Below are 16519 nucleotides of genomic sequence, written 5' to 3'. Positions count from 1 at the left end.
TTCAGGATGTGGTAGAAGCCATGTGTGTGTGTGTTGGGGTGTTTGGGGATATGTTGGGGTTCATAAAAATCTGGGTTTTCAGTACTAGAGCTGTGACTATGTGTGTGGGGGGGATAGGCGTGTGGTGGTGGTGTGTTGAGGCTGAGAATGCACAGGGCAGCAGATATGAGGAAGGTGTTGGAATGTGGAGCGGTTGTGTGTTTGTGGAGAAGCTGGGCTGTGTGTTTGGGGTGTTGCCGCTGTGAGTGGGGAAGTAGCTGTATACTCAGGAGGTGTGAGGGGCTGCAGTTGGGGCACATCCGGCTGCCCCGACAGGTGGGGGGGCTGCAGGGTGAAGTGGGATACCCCTCTGAGGAGATGAAGGGCAGAGTCCTGGCCTTTGCTCAGGGACCCACCTGGGGGCTGCCTGCTGCTGGAACTCCTCTGCTGGGGCAGGGGGGTGCCTGCCCGCCCTCAGACCCCCGTGTGGGGGTGTTGAGACCAGCTGTCCATCTGTCTCAGCCTGTGCCCGGCCAGGCCGGAGGAGCAGAGCCGCCTCCTCGCTCCCCGGGGTGGGGGGCGGGCAGCAGCGGATCCCAGCCCACCCATCTGCCTTCAGATGGTCGAGGCAGGAGCCTCCACAAAGCTGCCTGGAGGGCATCACTGTGTTTGAAGAGACACAGGCTGGGGGCTGGGGTTCTGCAGAGAAAACAGCCTTCATGGAGGCTCCTCTGAAAACCACCGACGCCAGGAGGGAGAGCAGGGGAGGGTCTGTCTGTCCTTGGGCGTCTGTGTGGGTCAGCGCCTGACTGCGCCTTGGAGCCCCTTCTTCGCATGTGTTCATGGCGGCAGCCTTGCCTTGGAAAACAGCCCTCCCTCCAAGCCAGGCTCCATACTCACAGGTTCACACAGGCAGCTACCCCTCACACATGCACCCTGCCTACACTCCCGTACACACGGCCCCCCCACCTTCACACCTGCAGAACAGTCCACCCTGGCACACGTGTACCTGCACCCCAGGGTCCCGGTCCTTGCATACGCATGCCCATCACACCCACCCCACACTGCAAAGCCAGGTACGACCACACACACCTGTCACATATACATGCCTACACACATATATACCTGACAAGCAGCGATCACACCCACACGCCACACTCCTCGGATCTCCCTGTCACACCCATAGCCCATCTCACTCTCACATGCATTCAGTCTCTCATACACACCGTAACAGACACGCGCCATCCCTTACACCTGCATGTATGTGCCCAGGTTCACACATGTGCACACACGCATGCACACACATTCTTACCAACTCTCAGCTCTTTCACACCAGCCAGCTGATCAGTGTTCAGGACAGGCCTTGTCACTTCCCAGGAGGGCTCCCACCAGCTCAGAGGGGCTCCACTCCACTCAGCCAAGTCAGAGTAGGGGGTAAACCCCCTCCTCTGCGCCCACAACACCATGGCTCCCTGGGAACCCTGATCTTCCCCTCCAGAAAGTATCCTCTCTCTGCTGTGGGGTGACTGCTGCTGTTGTGTGAGTGTGACTGTGTATGGGGGTAGGAACAGGTCCTGAGAACCCACGATGAGTCCTGGGTGTCACTGCCCATGTGGGTAAAAAGCCCAGGGACAAGTCCACCGGGTTCTGTCTGTGAGATTCAAGAGGAGTGCGAGAGCCACAAAACGTGTGTTTGTGAGTGTGTGTGAGGCCAGGCCTGTGTGGACAGGTATGAGTATGGGGCGGGGGGTGCACTATATGAAAAGACACACACCCAGTGAGTGGGGAGGATTCTGGAATATTTCCTGAGACAAGAGGTATGTACATCTGTGAACAGGGGTCAGGGCCAGGAGAGGTGCCCTCTGAGACTCCCTGCCCCCACAAAGAGATCAACAGGGAGGGTCTCTGGGATCTGGCGAGTGTGTGTGTGTGTGTGTGTTTCTTTCTCTCTTCCTCTCTCTCCCTTCCTGACCTCTTTAGCAGCTGGAAACTGAGCTGGGGGTGGAAGGAATGGAGACTTGGCTGGCCTGGGGGTTTGGGGAGGGAAGCAGGAGAAAACACCTTCCAGATTCTCATCAAATCCTTGTTTGTGGTTTGCAGCCTCCAGCCTCTCTTTCTCTCAGTCTGGGTTTCCCCCTCTCTCTTTATCTCTTCCTGCCTCTCACTCTCTCCCCGTATCTCTCCTTCTCCCATCTCAGTCACCTTGTCTCCTTCCTTGGATCTCCGTCTCCAAGTCTCTTGTCTGTTTCTCTCTCCCCAGACCCTTCCATGCTTCTGACTCCTCTCTCTGCCAGCACCTCTGTCTGTCCGTCTCCCTGTCCTGGTCCATCTGTCCGTCTCTCTCTGCCTGCCTGTGCGTGGGTGTCTGTGTCCATCTGCTCCGCCACCCATCTGTCTGGTTGTCTGTGCAAGTCCTTTGGAGGGTACCCGCTCGCTCACCAAGGCACCCTCCCCCAGGTCAGCAAAGGCCTCTCCTGGCTCAGAGGGTGAGGAGGGGGGTGCAGAGCTGCAGCTTCTGGAAGCTTCAGGAGCAGCTGGGCTGAGCTGGGAGTTCGGGGCCAGCCAGCTGCAGAAGCGGTCCCTCCCCTGGGCTCCCAAGCCAAGGACCCCAGAGCAGAGAGGAGAGAAAGCAGGGCCTCTTGCAGCTGAGAGAGAGAGAGAGAGAGAGAGAGAGAGAGAGAGTGTGTGTGTGTGTGTGTGTGTGTGTGTGTGTGTGTATGTGTGTGTACAGGAGGCAGGGGGCCTCACTTTGCCCTCATTTCACCATTTCCCCCCCAACGCCAAGCCCTGGAGGAGAGGAAGCTTCTATGCCCACCTTCCTCATCCCCTCACCCATGCAAGAGACACTAGGGGATACAGGAGGGAAGGGTTGGGGGATGCCAGGCCTTGGCTAAAGGAGCGGCTAGAGCCGCAGCTTCCTATCAGCTGGGTGGGAGGGGGGCTCCCTTCCAGGGAGTCCCTGGGGACCCCTCCAGCCCTGGTCCCAGCTCCAGACACGACACGAGGGGCTGCACATGCAGTTCTCATCAGCTCCGCAGGGACCATTCCCACCTCCCTGCTGCCCCAGAGCCTCTGACCCACAGGGATACGGCAGGCAGAGTTGGGGGTGGGTGGGTGGAAGTCACTCGAATGTCTCCCCCCTTCCCCAAATGGAGGCTGGTTCTGGACACGTAGAGATCATTGCCCTGTCGAGGCACTGGCCATCCTGAGAGACCACAGGCAGTCCACCTACCACAGCCAGCCCAGCGCCTCACACCCACATATACACACACTGCCCCCCCAGCACTCACAGCCCAATGCCCCCACTCTGTGTCCCAGCGACTCAAGAGGGCTGAATAGGAACCCAACCCCAGAGACTTGCCCCCTACCCCGACTGGCAGCGGCCTCCAACAGGGTCTCTAGGCAGGGAGCCAGCAGCTGCAGGAGGTAGCCCTCAGACCCCTCTCAGGAGGCTCTGTTGCCCCTACTCCCTCTCTGAGAAGAGCTCCCTCCGGATCTCATGCTAGATGGGCAAACTGAGGAAGGGAAGGGGACGACACAGTCAGGAGCTCCTGAGACCCTGGGGTGGGGCCACAGATGCCAAGAGGGACCTGCAGGGGCAGGACCTGGCTCCTTCCTGACCCGCCGTGGGCAGAGTCCATGTTGGCTGCACCCTCCGCAGGGCGCACAGCCCTGCGCAGCCCTGCCGCTGGGCCGGGGCCAGGGGCTGGCTCCCTCCCTCCAGAGCTCTCCTTGCCCCTGGCTGGGCCCCCTCCCTCTCCTCGCTTTGGAGCAGCCCTCCCTGCCCTCTCCCTCCCAGCTCTGGCTCTCTCATCCTCAGCTCTTGGAAGCCTGACTCACTGTTTCCCTCCTCTCTCCCCTCCCTCTCTCTCTCCCTCCCGGCAGGCAGCGGCGCCTCCCCCTCCCCTGGGGGGGCTCTGGCCACAAGGGTGCCCGCCTGCTCCTCTCCCCAGGCTCTGGCCCCCACCCCCGCGCACCCAGGAGGCCCCCCTGCAGCTGTTCCAACTCTCTAACTACAGAGAGGTGGAGGGAAAGAGCCTAGGTCCCAGATCTGGCTCTGCCGCCTCTGACCCCGGGCAAGCAGGGGCTGGGGGATGCTCTCTAGACTGGGTTTCCTCCCGTCAAACAAGGGGTGGGGGATGCAGTTACATGGGACCCTGGTGCCTCTAATGTTCCTGATGCTCCCCGCTTTTAAAATCCTAATGCCTCCTGGTGCAGAGCGCCCACAATCTGTGGGGCGCTGTACCTGCCTCCGGCCCCGCCCCCAGGTCCAAAAAAGAGCCAGGCTCCAGCCGCAGACATCTGGGCAAAGCAGTGGGGGAGACCCTGCCCTGTGGGGCAGCAGCCTCAGTCTAGTGACCCTTGGAATCCCCCGGTCTTCCCGTTCTCCCTCCTCCTGTGGGAGTCCTCCCTTCTCCCCCTCCCACCTGTCTGTCCTCCTCCCTCTTCCCTGAGACATTTGCTTGTCTCGCCTCCAAACACAATCCTAGCAGCATTTGATCTTGGGCGAGAGGCTCTCAAGTACCCACTCATTTCGGGCTTTGAGGTGGGGAGTGGCACACGCCTAGGCCTTCTAGGTACCCTGGACGCCCCGTCTCCTGGGGTTTGATCCTGGCTCCTCCTGACTGTTTTCTCTGCTCCCCCTCTCCGCGCTCCCCCCTATCATCATCTTTCCCTCTCTCCACCTCGCGTGACTGTCTGGGTCTCTTTCCTCCCCACCTCCCCCTACCCCAGCTCTCTCCCTGGGGGGCCCATCTGCTGACATTAGCAACAATGTTGCCCTTGCTTTCCCGCCTCCTTCAGTTCCCAGCTCCACCCCATCCTGGCTTCCCCCTCTCCGGCTCTGTCCCAAGAGACCCAGGGGACCCAGCAACTGAGCTGGGCTCCATCCCATAATACCGAGTCTGCTTGACCTCACGAATCAGACCAGAAGCGCCTGGGCATCTGGTACGAAGAAGGCAGGGCACCCTGTGGTCTTGGGTGGCTGGCATGAGACACAGAGCTCTGTATTCCACAAACCAAAAAAAAAAAAAAAAAGTTGACCTGGGGTGGGGCAGAGTGAAGAGGGGAAGTGGAGGGGATCAGGTTTGCCTGGAGGAAGCCCCTGTCCAATGAGGAACAGAAGCGACAGGAGGCAGTGGCTCCAGCCAATGCTCCAGGCTGACCTGAAAACTAGCAATGTCCCTTGGGGGCTCTGCCAGGGTCCGTAGCAGCAAATCCCCCCCCCCCCCTTGAAAAAGGGTCCTGCCCCTCAAGCCTCCAGCACAGGCACACCAAGCAGGTCAAGATCCCATCTCTTAATCTCCTTGAGAGTCCAAATCCATCCTCTCTACAACACACCTCCACTTAGCTCAGCAGGGGGTTCCAGAAGCCTCCCAGCCAAAATCTAACCAGGTGGAATGTGGAGGGGGGAACAAATCCCCCAGCTCCCAAGCCCCCTCACCAAAGGCCCCATCGAAGGCTGGAGAGCAAGGCAACAGTCTTGGAAACCACACACCTCCAAACTGAGAAGCACTGCTGTCCATCACGGCACCTGGGGGTGCTGGGGCTCCGGGCCCCCACGACCCTGTTCCAGACCCCCCAGCCCAGCAAACATAATAAACAGCAAGCTCTTTTTCTTTATGACACCAAATTCCTCCAAGCCCAACAGCTCCTTCCATCACTACCTCAGCCATAGATCACATTAAAAACTCACAGAGGGCAACTTAAACACATCACATTTGTTTCTCTCTATATTATTTCAAAAGTAACGGCATTAAAAATGGATTTTACTACAGAAAATAAATATCAGCACGTGGGCCAGGAGCCCAGGAAGGGGGAGAGAGCCCACCAGGAGAACGTCCCAAGGGCTTGGGCACAGCTTAGGCGCTGACCAAGGAGGTGGCCGAAAGAACAGATTAGGGGGAGTGGGGTGGGGGGGGGATGCCTGGGGAGGGGGCAATGCCTGCCCACCTGGGCACCTGCCCCAATCCCAGACAGAGAGGGACAAGAATCACCAATTTGAACTGGTGCCCACTGGCCCCCAAAAACTCATGCCCTCACTGATCTCTGCAACCTCTGGAGGGTAGGAGCTTTGGGGCAAGAAGTTCATTCGTCTCTGGGGGTTATTCCAACTATTGACACAGCAGAAGAGAAAAAAAAAAGAATTCAACTTACTATCCAGTTTGATTTTCCATTACCATAAAAATAAATATACATCTGTTCAAAGGAGAGAGATGGCAAGCTGCAGGCACATGCCACCTAGGGGGGTCCCCCACAGCTCACCACCACAACCCAGCCTGCCCCCAACAGGCAGGCGGTGGGGTGGGGGTGGGGGTGTGGGTTGGGGGTGTGGACTGACTGGTAATCTTTCACTTACAGCCCCAGCTCACACAGCTACACACACTGGGCCACACGGAACAGGAACAAGCCAACAATAGAAACACCCCAAATGCTCCTGGCAGGACTCTGCCCAGGCCCGGGCACATGCCCCCGCCCCGCCGGCGGCGGCGGCGGCGGCGGCGGCGGCGGCGGCGGCGGCGGCGGCGGCAGCAGCAGCAGCGGACAAAATGTGGCCACCCTGACCCAGAGGCAAAGCTTGTCCTCACACCCTGAGCTCTGCCCAGGGAGCTGGGGCCAAGTCCCGCCTGACACCAACTGGTCCGGCGGGAAACGCCTGCCCAGCCAGACAGGCATAGGCCCCCCAAGGGTCCCTCCTTGTGCTCAGGGACCAGGCTGGTGCAGGCTGGCCCTGCCTCCCAGGGTGACGCCTGGGCCCAAATTCAGCTGGCCCTGCCAGTCAGGCACTTGGTGCAGAACCCAGGGCACTAGGCTCAGCCCCTCACAGCCCAGCCCCCGGGGCCCCCAAGCTAGCAGGGAGGGGGGACTCCCCACCCCTCCACATCTGGCCCCGGCCCCCAGGGTCTGCGGTAGAGAATTCCCGCCCCCGCTGCTCTCTGTCTCCCTCCTCCTGCTCGGTGCCCGCTGCCCGCCTCGGGGACAGCCCCAGCTCCCGCCTCGGGCCAGCAAGGCCCACATCCTTCCTCCCTCGGCCGGCCCCTGCGCCTGGCAGGAGGCTGGGGGGTCAGGCTGCTGGGGAACCCCTCCGGCTCCCATCAGTCTTCATCCCCAGCCCCCAAACTCTCTGGGTTGCCGTCCCTTTTCCTGTAGAACAGGAAACAAGGTTATTTCCTAGACTCGGAGCCAGCCCCCTGCCCCTCTGGCTCTGCCCGGGGACCAAGACCCAGCAGGGGAATGCGCCCGGAGCCAGAAAGCGGAGGGATTCAGCGATTCACCCCCCAGCGACTGGCCCAGGGGGCTGACAGCTGTCACTCAGCACCCCAAGCCCTGGGGAAGAGGGGGCCCCCGATTCAATCAGAGCCTCAGAGGAAACGCATTGATGGGCGATTATTTATTTATTTATGCAAAAGTGAGCCGACTTTGTTCGCCAGGTAACCGGGCACGCGGCCCAACCCCTCCGGCCCCGGCCGCCCCCAAATCCCTCCTCCGCCCCACACCCCCTCCGGGTCATTAGGTCCCCGCCCCTCAACTCCCAGAGCACAAGCGGAACCTTGGGATTTGGGGGTTGGAGGGGAGGGGCTTCTCCCCTCCGCAGTCTCCCCCTTTCCCAGCGCCGTTCCTAAAATCCAGCCTTGTTCTCCGCTCCCACGGTCCCCCCCTTCACCCACCCCCCCCCCCTACATTCTCAGCAAGCTGGAGAGCAAATTGCAGTTTTAAATCCAAAGACGGAGGGAGGGGGAAGGAGGAGGGGGCGCGCGGCAGCGCTGGGCGCGCACCTCGCCCCCGAGCCGGGGGAGCCGCGGGGCGGCCAGGAAACCCGAGAACCCCCCCTCCCCGCCCCCCCTTCTCGTCCACCTCCCCCTCCCCCTTCCCGGCGCTGCCTGCCAGGCTTCGAGCCGAGCCCAGCCGAGCCGCGGGCCCCGGTGGAAACAAAGACCGATCGCACCGCGGGCACCGCAGCCACGGGGTCCGGCGGACCGGACCGGGGCGCGCGGAGGGGGCGCGGGGCCCCCCCGGTGCGCTGCACAAAAGAGCCCGGCCGGCCGGTCCCCAGCGGGGGTCTAGGGCCGGGGAGGAGGCGCCACTCACCGGAGTGCTGGGCTGCCGGCTCCGTGGGTCCGAGCCAGGCGAGGGGCTTCGGGGGGCGTCTGTTTTCCGGCGGCGGCAGCGACGCGGGCGCCCGGCAGCTGGGGAGAGGAGTCGTGGAGGAGCCCTGAGCCGCCCGCCGTTGCTGACAGCATGGCTCGCGCCTCGGCTCACATTCTCCGCCGCTAACTCCGCTGGACCCGGCCCCCCAGCTCCCGCGGCGCCCCCCACCTCGATCACTCCTTCGTTCTCTCTCTGCGCCCCCTTGCTCCCCCCACCACCACCACCGCGCACACACTCTCACAGCCCTGGACACCCCCACCCCCACCCCCCCAATTGCAAACCTGGGAGGGAACGCGCCCCGCGTAGTCCTCCTCCTGCTCCTCCTCCTCCGCCCTCCTCCCTCCCGCTCTCTTCTGGCTGTCTGTCTGTCCCTCTGACTGTCTCAATCTCTCGCTCCCTCTGCCTTTCTCTGCTCTCAGAGCTGGGTGGGAAAAGGAAATGAGGACAGAAAGCAGACGCTGGCTTTGGGTGGTGGTAGCTGGATTCCCTCTCTCCCTCCCTCCCCCTCCTCCCCTCCCTCCTCCTGCCTTCTGCTCTCTCCGCGGCGAGCGGGGCTGAGCGCAGCCTGGCGGGTGGCTCGCGTTGCCCGCCCGCCCGCCTGTCTGTCTGTCTGGTCTGCCTCGCTCGCTCCCTCCCCTCGCCGTCTCTCGCCCTCGCCCTGCCTGCCTGCCTGCCTGCCTGCCTCTCTCCGTCTCCGCCGCCGCCGCCGCTGCCTCTGCGAGCTCGCCTTACCTTCGCCGCTCACCATCCGGAACCCCAGGGGGGAGCGCGCGCGCGGCTCGCCGGGACTTGTAGTCCCCGCCTCGGCCGCTCCGCGCGCGGAGCGGGCGGGGCGGCGCCGGCAGCTCCGACGGCGCGGCCGGGAGCCCGCAGGGGGCACCCAGCGCCCGAGCCCTCGCGCGCTTCCTCTTTTACCAAAGGGGGATTGCGTTCTTCCCTAAGGATCACCAACGTTCCCCACCTTCCTCGTCCCGCTGCGGGGGGCTTTGGCCGGAGCGGAGGTTGCGGGTGGGAGTGAAGGGGCGGGGTCTGAGAATGGAAAGAGTAGAATGGGGGAATCGAGGGACTAGCTAAAAGGACTTGAGACTTTCTGGGGGCGTCCCAATTAAATGAGAGAGGAAGCGGTAAGAGGAGACGGCCGGCTCCCTGAATCTGGAGGCGCTCTCCCTTCATGAGAAGGTTACCTATTGAGTAAAGCGCAAGGGTTGATGGAGAGAGGGCTGCTCCAGAAAACTCAAAGCCCGCCCGCACCTCCTCCTCCTTTCAGGGACCCCCAATCTCAAGTTCTGAGCTCTGGGTTTAGCCACCTCCACCAAAGACTAGTTTTTCTAGAAGTCCGAGGAAGACAAGAGCATGAAGTCCTGGATTCTCCACAGATCTCTCTCTCTGTCAGACACACACACACACACACACACACAGCCTTGCCTTCCTGAATTCGACTGAGCTTCTTCCTGGTGTCAGGAAGCAGCATTCAGATTCAACAGTTCAGAGCTCCTGCTGGGCCCAGGGGGCTGGACTCAGCACTTTCACCTACCTCCTCTGCAGGTCACATCTGTTATCCAGCCCCTAGCTCCGGCCCCCTGCCTGGCCTGTCCCCACAGATGGGAATGTGCACTGCCAGGGCCTGGTTACCAAGGAGAGGTCTTTGGACAGTGCAAGAAGGAGAACTGCTGCTGCTGCCACTTTCTGAACACCGCAGGGCTCTTGAGTCCTGCAAAGACCTGGTAGAATGATTTTGTTATCATTTCCATTTTAGAGATGAGGGCACTGAGGCCCATGACCCCTACTGAAGAAGTTGGTAGAGCCCGGCTGGACCAGGGTCTGTTCCATTCCAAAGCTCACTGCTTAACCTCTGGGTCAAGCAGGGAGCTGCGACTTCCAAGCTCTCCATCTGACCTTCTCTCCCGGCGTCTGTGTGTCCTCCCTTGGCACTTAAATTCGACAAATGTTAACTGAGGTGTGCAGGGCTCACAGGGGACACGGAGATGAATAATGCATGGTGGCTGTCCTGTCCCCGGCGTCTACCAGCACCAGCCCCGACTGGTCCTGTGCTAGTCCCACTTCATCTATGTGTCTGACATTCCTTTGCCCAATGTCTGCTGGCTTTTTCTGTCTTGCCCTGTGTCTGAAGTCCCTTCAGCAGTGCCTTTGTCCTTGGCCCACCCGTTTCGGACTCTTCCTTTGGCCCTGCAGGGTGATACGAGGTGATGGCCAGCGTGTGACAAAAGGCAGGTGGTGTCGTTTTGCCAACAGCAGCTCCCTGTCACCACCTGCAAGCCCCTCCTCTAAGACAAAAAAGTTGGGGGGATCTGGGGGACACTCTGTTGGCCCTTTGCAGGGAGTGGGGGCACCACAGCCATGGAAGAGGTCTAGGGCTCTAAATAGTTCCATCTATTGATCTGGCATCATCCGGGCTGCTGACCAGCCGCAGAGGCACCCATTTGGGAGTAGCTTCTCCTTACAGGCAAGCCCTGGGTTCAAAGATTTATCAGTTGAATGGGAACCATTGTAAGATCAGATATTAACAAAAGAAAGCAATGGTTAAAGTTGTTAGGGGCCCTTTGCAGCTCCCCAGCCTGACCTAAAGTTACACAAATAGATGAGGCTTTGGCATCTTGCCCCAGCTGGTCCCCCACCGGTGAGACTTTAGCATTGGGAAGGCTAGGAAAGGCCCAGGTTCCCCTTTCTTTCACACCCTCACAACATCCTTACCTATTAGGCTCTGCCCCAGGGCATAAAGACCCCATCTAAGCTGAATCAAGTTTGAGGCAGGAACTGGGGGGCAATTCAGGATGGCTTCTGGGAGATAGGGAGCCCAAGGTGGAGTGGGATGAAGAGGAGTTTGGGAAAGACACGGGAGAGGAGAGATTAGGTGATGAGGTACAGGGGCCAAGATTAGTAGGGTCCATGGCTCTGTAAGTGAGAGGGGAATAGAAGTTAGGTAGGGTTGTCCATGCACATCCCTCCCACCTCAGGCTGCTTGAGCAGCCCGCTTCCCAGGGAGGTTGAGTGCTCTTAGCCCCCAAGGTGTTGGGCATTGCTGGAAAGCAAGCACTACAGGGTTTCCCAGTCATCTGGGGACTGGTCTTTCTCTTGGAACCTCTTTAAATTGTATTTTGGAGAGGGTTGGTGGGGGAGTCCTCCCCAAACTCAAACAAAGTCTTCTTGTGGGTGGCTGCTGCCACCTAGTGTCCAACTGCTATATCTGTTTACCAGCCTAGTCTGAAGGGGTCTCAGTTCAGTCGCTCAGCGGTGTCCGACTCTATGCAACCCCAAGGACTGCAGGACACCAGGCTTCCCTGTCCATCACCTACTCCCAGAGTTTACTCAAACTCATGTCTATTGAGTCGGTGATGCCATCCAACCATCTCATCCTCTGTTGTCCCCTTCTCCTGCCTTCAATCTTTCCCAACATCAGGGTCTTTTCAAATGAGTCAGTTCTTTGCATCAGGTGGCCAAAGTATTGGAGTTTCAGCTTCAGCATAAGTCCTTTCAATGAATATCCAGGGCTGATTTCCTTTAGGATGGACTGGGGGCTACCCGGTCTTTAAAAACAGCATCTGAAGTAGCCACAGGCTGGGCAGGGTAGCTGTAAACTCCCAGAGAGAGCAGACTTGAAGGAGAGGAAGAACCTAAATCTTCCCTTTCTAGGTTCAGCTCACTGCAACAGCTTTTGTCTCAATGTAAGCAGAAGGTGTTATGTAGCTAGACCTAGGAAATAGAAGTGAGAGTCCAGAGGGGCTAAAAGTTGTGGGGCCTAAGGGTTTGGAGGGCATGTGGAATAGGAAGCAGGCAGACCTGGTTCTTTTTATTTTTCAGCTGTGCTGAGCAGTTTGCAGGATCTTGGTTCCCTTCCCAAAGATTGAACCTGGACCCTCTGCCTTGGAAGGGTGGAGTTCTAACCACTGGACAGCCAGGGAATTCTCCACACCTGGTTCTGATTCTGCTCTTGCTTGCGTGTCCTTAACTCTTCGAGTCTCCATTTCCACATGTGTAAAACTAAGAGTAACCCCTTCTCTGTATTACAGGCAAGGCTGTTGAGAAGATTTACTGAACACATGGATATGAAAGCAGTTTGAAAAACTGGCACAGGCATGCTGAGGGATTATTGAGCCATATAATAATAATAATAACAGTAACTGAGAGGTCACAGCAGCCTGGAGCCACGTCCCTGGAGCTCCTGGAAAGGGCAGAGTGAAGTGAGCCTTGGGTAGGAATGGGCACTGCCCTCCCTGATTACAGAAGTTCTGGGGCTGGCCTCATTCTTGGAGCTACCCCCAGGAAAGGTCTGGATTGTTTCAGAGGAAGTCAACCTAGTCCCCAGAAGGAGAAACTGATGCCCAAAGAGGTGGAGGGCCTGTCCTGAACCACTGAGCTACAGATCTGGGAACAAGAGGCCCGTTGGACTGCAGCCATTACAACCTTGGTTTTCCCCTCCTCTGGATGGGAACAGCTCAGAGCTGGGGCCCCAGAGACCATGGAGGCAGGAAGCTCTCCTTCACTGTGGTACAGTGGGAATCAAGGCCCCCAAGTCCCCATTATCCCTCCTCCTGTGCTGGCCTCCCCGCACTCGCCCCTCCCTGAAAGTCCTCCCACATTCCTCCGGGCAACAGGAAACCCCAGCTGCAGCCCAGACTTCAAACAGCTCCTCCCTCTGGGCAGGGGGTGTGGGAGGAGAGGCCAGAGGCCAGGGGGCAAAGGTCAGCTTTGTTCCTGCCGGAGGTGGTGAGGGACCGGGGGTGGGGGTGGGGTGGGGCCGCGTAGAGCCCTTGACAGCCACACAGTACATGCGGGTAAATTCCTGTGTCCATCAGTGTGCTCGGTTCTCACTGTCAGCCTGTGTCTGGGAGTGAAACTGTGTCCTCAGCTTCCTTCTGGTTCGAGGTCCTGAGTTCTGGGTTTGCGTGTATGTCATTACGTGTGTGTTTGTCCGGGTGCTCAGCCTGGGGTCCCACTGCTGAGTCTGTAGGTGTCGTCATCTGTGCTGAAACGTCTGGTTCACAGGCTTGCCCAGAGCTCTGTGTCCTATGACTGTGACCTGGTGTGATTCTTTGTGTCCAAGAAGGGTGTTCTTCTCCCGCCTCTTCCCCACCTGGCCTTCCTCCGTGTGGGTCACCAGCGGGTTCCTTTCGGAAAGTGAATCTGACTCTCTTACTCCCCTGCTCAGAACTCTTCAGTGACTTCCTGTGACCCAAGGTTTGGAATCCTAGCTTGAGTACACAGCAGACAACCCCTGCCGACCTCGCCATCTTCATTTTTAGCCACAGATCCCCCTCAAAATTTTCACTCCAATCACAGCTACTTAATTTTAACTCTCTTCACAGTCCCATTTCCTGCCTCTGAGCTACTTAATTCTATCAGGTCTGGATGGCCCTCTCTTGCTTTTATCAAGCAAACTGATTCCTTTTCCAAGTCTCCGGTAACACCTCCTGTGAGAAGATGTCCCCCTCCCAGTTGCGTTAGGACCCTCTCCTGATCTCCAACATCTGCTTTGCCTGTGCCCTTCACGCTCACCACCAGTAAATTGTGAGCTTTCTGAGAGCATGAACTGTACTGAATGACTGTCTCTCCCATCCTCAGGATGGTTCCGAAGGTTTCTTCTATCCCAGAAAGTTTCCTGCAGCGTTGGATGTAGTGCCCAGAATGGCCACTAGAGAGAGTACAGACATCACTGCAAGACCATCCAGGGGTGGGTGGGTGGGTGGGGGTGTGCATCTCTGGGAGTGGGAGGGAGACTTTGATATGGTACCTGGGAGACAACTCCTGGAGTGGATAGTGGGTCCATCCAGCTCAGTACCGGAGCAGTGGAATCCAGAATAGACTCATCCCAATATGTCCTAAGCCACCCAGACTTTTTCTCTCTGACGTTTCTCAACTCAGGGACCATAACCTTTGGTTTCCTGACCCTCCAGTATCTTTTGTCTCCGGCCTTCCAGCCTCCTTCTTCCATGCCTCATCCTTTGCCTCAGCCCTCCCATATATAATTATTTGCACTTGCCTGACTTGACCTTGCTCTACAATACCTCGGGACCTTTGCACAAGCTGTTCCCTCAGTGGGAGATGATCTCACCCTCTGGCTGCTTCACCAGGCAGACTTTTCTGTCACTTCCTCCAAGAAGTCTCCCTTGGCCTCCAGACTGACCTTGCCCCTAAGTGTTGTAATTGTTTACTGTTCTGCCTCCTGGTCAGGACCAGCCTACAGGAGATATCAGTAGATGTGTGTGAGATTAATAAATGAGTCGGCTCTTTTATGAAAACAGTCCAGCACATGTGGGGCTACCCCCACCCCTAACCTGCAGCATGTCCTCCCTGGGCCTGACTCTGGGTTAGTATCACACTTTCTCATGCTGTTCCATCAAATAAGGGAATGAGACACAGAGGGATGCCCGAGACTCTGAAGTCACAAAAATCTGGCTTCAAATCCTGACTCTATCATCCAGCTGAGTGACCTTGAGCAAGCGTTGTGGCCTTTCAGAGTCTTTGTTTCCACTTTGGTAAAACGAGAATAGTCCTACTTCTGCGCTGCCTCATGGTGAGGCTCGAATTAGATGGTGCATGTGAAACACCCAGCATTAGTCAATTAGGTGTCCTCCTCCCCCACCATGAACTTGGAAATAAAATTGCCCTCTGAGTCTTAAGCCAGTAAAATCATGCATCGCAGAGGAGAAGAGCCAGGTGGGGGAGTGAATGAGGCGAGAGATGGTTTTGTAAATGACTGAAGAGTTTTGTGAACGGTGGAAACCGCAATCAAGGTGACCCGCCTGTAATCTCAGGGAGGCAGGGTGAGGATGTGATTGAAATTGAGAAAACAGAGGCCTAATCAATTGCATTGTGCTCTATCTGACGGGAACAGAAGGATGCACAGAAAAGGGGGTGCAAGGGAGAATTCATTCGGCTGCATCAGAGGGAGGGACGGGGAACCAGTAGACAGAGGGATTCCAGGCTCAGGCAGCTCTGGTCTCTGCTGAGGAGTCACAGGGACCTGGGGGACTCCAGGTGGCTCACTGCCCTGCTGGGCCATCATCTAAACTAAATGGATATCCAGGTACCAGGCAGAGCCCCTTGGGGGCAGACAGGAATATTCTGGTCCCAATAAAAGACTCTAGAGACTAAGAGCACTGATTTTGGAGTCAGAGGACTTGGTTCAGACCCCTGCTCTGCCATTTATGTCCTATAGACTACTTCACTCTGCCTCAGTCTTATTGGTAAAATCAAGATATAATAGCTATTTCCTCATTAGACTTTCCGAGGACTAAATGGCAGCATGCGTGTATAGGATGCCTCACACAGAGTGAATGATCTGTAAATGGTAGCGACAAAGACAACTAACATGTATTGTGCATTTTATTGCCATTTCCCAGAAGAAGACATTGAGGCTTGGAGCGATTAATAGCTTGCACAGCATGACACAATCAGCAAGTGGTAGAGGCCAGAGTCACAACGTGACACGACAGTTCCAGAGCTGTGCTCTTATTTGCTTACTCCACGGCAAGTGGAAACACTGGGCCTCTGATCTAAACATCAGGTTCTTGTGAATTTCGTTGGCCAGAGACCATGGCCTTCTGAGACTTGGCCCCTGAGACTTGGAGTATGCAAAGCGAAGGCTCCCAGCACTGTGACCACTTCTCTAGGCAGTGATTTGGCTTCTCTGCATCTTATTGCTCCAGTTCAGCCATCCCTAGCAGAGGGCTGAGCGCAGGGAAAGCTCCATCTGCACTGCCCACCTCATCCTGTTCCTTTGGGGAGTCACTCAATTTGGGGAGTTTCCAGGGAATCCTTCTACCAATATTTAGAGACAGTAACACCCCCTAAGCATCCACTGGGGCAGACAGGATCCTTTCCCAAAACCCAGAGGTAGCAAGGGGGCCTTGGTTCAGATCCCAGCTCTGTCTCATATATATATATATGTGAACTTGGTACATCAGGTAATCCCTGGGCCTTAGTTTCCTCACCTGTAAATGGGGGTGCTAAGCATAGAACCAGATTCAGGACTCTATTAAATGAAAAGATGACCGTAAACACATCAGGCATTCAGCTGACATTTAATAAACGAGTTATTATTATTACTACTATTTCTCCCCAGCCTGACTGTGAACTCGTTCAGGACAGGGACAGATCTTGTTCAGGTCTGTGTTCCCAGGCTCCTGCCTAGCAAAGGGCCCTTCACAGAGCCAATACTTAGTCATTGTTTGCCAAGCATAGCTGTAATTCCCAGCTCCCAGACTCTTTCCCCTGGCTATTCTTTTAGTAAGTTAAGGGTCAACACTTCTTGATGGGAGAGGGGGGAATCCTTATTCCCTGTTCTTGTTTCCACCCAGAGTCACATCAGCTGCAGGGGTTTCTCAAAGGGGGACCCAGGGGATAGAACAAGTCTTCACTGCACAGGTACATG

The 16519-nt window shown here is 57.3% G+C and overlaps 1 protein-coding gene across 4 annotated transcripts in view; it reads right to left on the bottom strand.

Moving 5' to 3' along the window:
* Positions 1 to 8885, bottom strand: part of AHDC1 (AT-hook DNA binding motif containing 1) — a 64961-nt gene extending 56076 nt beyond the window's left edge. For 3 of the 4 annotated variants that reach the window (XM_042245109.1, XM_027965441.2, XM_027965439.2), the window contains exons 1-2: positions 8409 to 8885; positions 8068 to 8165 (exon numbers count right to left, since the gene is read on the bottom strand). The gene's annotated coding sequence lies outside the window, so the exon portion shown is untranslated. The remainder of the gene's footprint in view (positions 1 to 8067; positions 8166 to 8408) is intronic. The other variant, XM_042245108.1, reaches the window with a different exon arrangement.
* Positions 8886 to 16519: the final 7634 nt, after the last annotated feature.

The sequence above is a fragment of the Ovis aries genome, chromosome 2, assembly GCF_016772045.2.
Source record: "Ovis aries strain OAR_USU_Benz2616 breed Rambouillet chromosome 2, ARS-UI_Ramb_v3.0, whole genome shotgun sequence".
NCBI classification, from domain to species: Eukaryota; Metazoa; Chordata; class Mammalia; order Artiodactyla; family Bovidae; genus Ovis; species Ovis aries.
Note: the sequence above shows the minus strand (reverse complement) of the source record. Positions and strands in the feature narration are given on the sequence as shown.